The sequence below is a fragment of the Poecilia reticulata genome, chromosome 1, assembly GCF_904066995.2.
Source record: "Poecilia reticulata chromosome 1, P_reticulata-male-v2, whole genome shotgun sequence".
Classification (NCBI taxonomy): domain Eukaryota; kingdom Metazoa; phylum Chordata; class Actinopteri; order Cyprinodontiformes; family Poeciliidae; genus Poecilia; species Poecilia reticulata.
Genome location: NC_088830.1, coordinates 12778590 through 12784448, shown reverse-complemented (window position 1 = coordinate 12784448; position 5859 = coordinate 12778590). Strand labels below are relative to the sequence as shown.

Genomic DNA, 5859 nt, shown 5'->3' with positions numbered 1-5859 from the left:
CCTGCAGTTCTTCCAACGTCAGAGCATGCTCCAAGATGACATTGTCTTGGTCTGACACCTTTGGCAAATCATTGAGAAACTCTTTTGTCATCTCAGAATCTTCTGTAAGCTCACTGGCATATAATGTTGAAAAAAAGTCCAAAGCTCTTTTCCGCAGTTCGGTGGGCTCTGTTAATTCTTTTCCATCTTCAGAGCGAATGCAATGAATGAGACGATTTTGTCCATTCTTCTTCTCCAAACTGAAGAAAAATTTAGAGGGAGCATCCATTTCAGAGATACTTTTAAAACGTGAACGTACCAGAGCTCCCTGCGCTCTGAGCCCAAGCAGATCAGACAAAACAGATTTTTTCCTTTGAGAGCCTGAAAATGGCCTCGATTTTCTGTGGACTCACAAAAACCCTGAAGATCCACAATTTCAGTCTCTAATTCCTCAATAGATTTACCAATTCTCTTGTAACATTGAAAGTGTATTGATTACAAAACTGCTGAATTTTAATTTTACCAATATCCCACCACTGCTGTACAGACGTAAATTGACATTTCATAAGTCTCCACTGCTTCCAAAAAAATAAAAAACCTTTTTAAAACAACCATCATTTAACAAAACAGTATTGAAATGCCAATATGCACTTTTAGGTTTAAGTTATTAATAAACACATTCCCTATAATCATAGAATGATCAGAAAAACCCACTGGACATAAAACACATGATTTAAATATTTGCAATTGGTGCCCAAAACAATAGAACCTGTCTAATCTTGCCAAAGTAATATAGTTCTCTTTACAGTGAGCCCAGGAATACTGCCTTATCTTTCCATTTTTAGATCGCCACACGTCAGCTAAATCATATGTTTCAATAATGCGTTTCAATTTCTTCCTTGACTGCATATGTGGCTCCAAATGATTCCTATCTATGTCATCTATTGTACAATTAAAATCACCTCCCAAAATTAGATAATCTGTTGACACACATTTTAATAGTGTATCTGCCAACTTTTCTAAAAAACACAACGTTCACTTGGAGTTGCGGGAGCATATACATTCAGTAAAATAAATGTTATCTTTTCATACTTAACAGTAACTTTTAACAATCTTCCAGTTACAACATCTTCAGTTTCAATAGAAAATGGAAGAAAGTTTCTTGAGAAAAGAATAGCTACTCCAGCACTTAGTGAAGTTTTATGACTCAAAACAAGATTTCCATCCCATTCTTTCTTCCAATCAACCTCATTTTCTACATCACTATGAGTTTCTTGAGCAAAAGCTATATCAATGCATTTAGATTTTAAAAGTTCAAAATACACAGCTCTTTTTCTCACATCCCTTGCACCATTAAGGTTTAAAGATGAGATTTTAAATCTACTCATAACACAAAAAAGGATCCAAAGGAAGAAAAAAGAAATACTAACTTTCATGAAACTCCCTACATTTGAGCTCTAACTTTTTGCACCAGTTTTCGAAGTCTATAAACTTCAGTGTCTATTAACCCATCAGAAGTCCTTTGTCTCATTAACCATTTAGCTGAGTCAACAAACAGTTTTTTGTTTGGAAAAAAATCCTCTATAACAACATCCCATTTTCCTTTTGTCACTTCCAAAACCTTCTAATCTGCTCTAGACTGTATCCATTAGTACTCTGGCCATCAGGAATAGAGGAATCAGATTCTCTATTGCTATCAGAATCAGATAAAACCTCCGAATCACTTTCTTTCCCACTCTTTTCTTTCAACTGAGTTTTCTTAGGTTTTACCCCTTTAGCTTGTCTAGATTTTCTTTTAGTGTTTGGTATTTTAAAAACACTTTCCTCGTCCCTGATCAAATTCCCTCCACTATGAACTAAGTCATCAACATCCATTTCTTCCTGCAGTCCTTCTTGTGTAGTCATTTGACTCCCTATACTCTCTTCAGGGGAAGTAATGACATCTTCAATGTCACGTTCTGAAACATTCGACTGTTTTTGGTCTCTTGTTGAAACTTCCTCCCCAGGGTTAGATTCTTGAGCTCCTTCCCCAGCATCAGCCACCGGTTCTCCTTCCCCAGCGGCAGCCGCAGAAGTTCCCTCCCCAGCTGTGCCCACTGTTGCTCCATTCATAATGTCTGCTGATGTCCCTGGCTCTGGATTTTCATTAACCGGAACAGTCCCTTTTTGAACCTTTTCAGGGCAATTACGAACCGAATGTCCCTCCTGGTTACACCCAAAACACTTCATTGTTTCAGTTGTTGCAAAGATAGTGTAATCAAAGCCGTCAACTTTAAATTTCATCACTATGCTCAGTTCCTCAATATCATTTTTTAGAATCATAAACACTTGTCTTCTAAATGAAACAACGTGTTTCAGCTTTGCTGATTTGCATCCCGACGGGAGCATTTTCATTGCCGACACGATCTGACCGTGACGTGACAATTCTTTCAACAACACTTCATCACTGATGAAAGGTGGCAAATTAGACAGGATGATCTTCTTAGCAGGGTTCATTAAAGGGAAAACAGTAGTTTGCGTATTTCTCAAAACAATTCCCCTCTCGACTACGCTGTTCACCTTATCGATCGAGTCCAAAAAAATAACCACTGCATTATTCATCCTGGACGCTGCCTTCACACTTTCACACCCAACAACTTCCCCAACAGCTAAACCACACTCCTCAACCGAAAAATCCACGCCAACTGGTATTTTAATACCATGCCGACGTGAAAGGCTCCTAAAGCCTGCAGCGCCGTAACTTTTCCCGGCCATCGCACCGAGCTAAAAGCTTGGCGCGGCCGAAAAAAAGACACTATTGTGACACCAGTGAAGACAGATCGTGTTAAAAGTGTGAAACAAGTGAATCACCACTGTAGAAGGTGAAGATCAAACCTTTAGAACACCTCACACTCGTTCTCCTTTCACTCCACACATGCAGCAGACGCTCACACATGCGCACTCGAGAGAGAGAGAGAGAGAGAGAGGATGTGGAGGGCTTTAAAAGGAAAGAAAAAAAATCGTTAAATCCTTAAAGTAAATGGGCAGCCAGTGAAAGAAAAGCTAAAGTGGGGGGGAAATGTGTTGAAACTTCAGAGTGCCAGTTTCCAGACCAGCTAACGAATTTTGCTCCCTCTGTTGGAAAGTGATAGATGAAGCACCGACCCCGACACGATGAGCAGGACAGAGATCCAGCTGAGTGCCAACAAAGGCCTGGACAAAGAGCCACAAAGCACTGCCTGGCTTTAACCTGGAAAAATCATAACAACCGCCTCAATCTGACTGTCAAATTTAAGATCAGTGTTAACTTTGACTCCCAGGTTCATAGCAACTAGCTTATTAACCCAAGCTAAGGAATCTAAAAACACTCTAAAAACTGTCTTTTTTTTGTTTTGTTGCATTTTTAAAAAACTAAGTGCCATGTACAGCACAGAGTATGTTTCTATTTTCTCCATATGGATACAGATCTGACAGTCGTCTACACAGAGGTGAAATGCAATGACAGGTTTTCTAAAACCAAGTGGGATCGAATAAGAAAAAAGAGGAGGGGGGCTGGAACTGAGCCCTGTGGGACACCAGACAACAGGAGAGCAGAAGAGAACAGGTGGTCACCTACTGACGCAAAAAGGCGGTTCCACCAAGCAGGACCTGAACCACTTCAGTGCTGAGGCCCTGATAGTTTTCTTGAGAGTAAACTATGATCCACGGTGCTAAACGCAGCAGTCAAATCTAAGAGCACATGAAATAAATACAGCAGTTTAACAGAGATGTAACTAAAGACGTTTCAAAGGGCTGATTCTGTGCTGCAGAAAGATTTAAAACCAGCCTAGAAAATCTGGACAACACTTATGTCTTTGAGGACATAAATTGTCTCTATCTTTCTAAGTGTTTTGAAGAAAATAGGTAATTTAGAAAAAGGCCATTAGCTAGCAAAACCTTCAGGTTGAAGAATAGGGGTTTTGATTCTAGGTTGTGTTTCTCAATGTTCAACTAACTGATCATAAACTATATTACTGATCAGTTCAGGAAGGGACTGCAGGCTTCAGATGACCAACAACCTACTCAAACAAACTGGTACCTATAAGTACGTATAATTTCTCCCTAAACTGTAAAATTACACACTTGGTGGTACAACGGTACCATGTCTGTCTGTCTGTCAGTATGGACACACCATCCAAAACATTCAACCTGACATGGTTCTTTGTGTTATTGTCGTTAGCGGTTTAGTGGTGTATTAAAATAAACAACAACAACACTAAATTAATATTCTAGATAGCAATCTTGTAACTATAATAATTTATGCCACGGCATTTTAGCAGCAGAAAGAATAAATTTGGATTCTCTGGATTTAATAAAAACAGTGTGATATTGCGTTTTTGATTAAGATTTTTGTGACCCTTAATTTTCAAACTATAGATGGGTCAGTTTGATATTATTGTTACTTAAAGAAAACCCCTGACGTAAAACTTATTTTTCAAGCCCTAATTTGGCAAGTTAGCATGTTTTATCTGCAGTCTGCTCAATTATGAACACTTGAATGAATATTCGTAGAGCCATTGCTCTCGCCTTAGAAATAAATTTACAAACTGTTTAAATAGAACAGCGCTGCTTTTCTAATTAGAGTTTTCTAAATTGGCGTAGCGATGTTTGACTTTTCTCTCTTTTTTGCTATGTTGTGTATTTTACATTTCTATTATTCTTAGATTGTAACTTTTTTTTTTCAAATAAGGATGCATGAAACAGTTTCACTTCGTCTTGTCCAGGACTCTCTTTCTTGTTTCCTGCTGAGTAAAACGAATGAAAGATTTAATAACATATGTTGTGTTGTAATAAGCTTAATTATTTCTTCTGAATAAACCCCTATGCAAGTAAAACATAATTTTTTTAAATTAATTTTGTAATTTTTTATTAGCATTTCACCTCTTGGTGCTTATGTAATTTGCTCTATATAACTAACATTAAATGATAATTTTGTTGTATCTTATTACAGGTTGTCAAAGGATTTTTTTTGGGTGGTTTGGTTTTATATTTTCATTTCCACCACCATGCTCTTTATTACAATAATGTGTTTTTTTTCCTTCTGATGTGAACAATGAAATCAACACATTAAGTTTTGTGAGATAGCAAATGAACCAAGGTACAAATGTTTTAAATTGTATGATTTTCAGCTGGGTTTTCCCCAATATTGAATTATATTAATGCAAATTTTATTCTCTACACCACGAAAATTCACCGAATATTTAGAATATTTAAAGTTTCAGCACATCTGTTTCATTTTTAAATCAGATTTTGGCTGCCAAATTGACAATTCTTTAACATTTTATTTGTAACAATGTTAGTAATTGAGAGTTGAGGTCAACAGACTTCAATATCCTCGAAAAGTCAAATTATTTCTGTGGTTTTTCTCATTCAAAAATTGGGACTTATATATCATACAGATTTATTATGCACAGAATATGTTTCTGTATTTATTTTGCAGCTGTTTTTTTTTTTTTTGCTGTTTTATTTAAATAAAACTAGAACATTAAAAATACCAATTGAAAATGTTTTTTTATATATATAGAAATGCTGAGTCCATATTAAGGCCTATATACTTCAATAGACAGTTACTGACACCATCCATCAGGAGGTCAAGTCAAAGGAAGGTAATTGTCAAAGAAGCTGTTCAGAGTGCTGGATCCAAGTAAATACATGGAAAATTAAGTGAAAGGAAAAAGTTTGATACACAGAGGTTTGCACTTTGGAAGATAATAATCCAGTTAAATTTGATTAACAATCCTTACATGTACACATTTAATGTTGTCATTTCATGGGAAACAAAATTTGGGGGGGGGGGTTGAATTAGGTGTAAGGCATTATCACCAAAATGAACAAAAATTAACACTTGAAATACACCACACT

The 5859-nt window shown here is 36.7% G+C and overlaps 1 long non-coding RNA gene across 2 annotated transcripts in view; it reads right to left on the bottom strand.

Annotated features, from left to right (window-relative positions):
- Positions 1-5440: 5440 nt before the first annotated feature.
- LOC108166192 (uncharacterized) overlaps positions 5441-5859 on the bottom strand; it is a 3284-nt gene continuing 2865 nt past the window's right edge. For both annotated transcript variants that reach the window (XR_001776469.2, XR_014087339.1), the window contains exon 2: positions 5441-5859. This exon is cut by the window's right edge and continues 1452 nt beyond it. This is a non-coding gene — a long non-coding RNA (uncharacterized LOC108166192).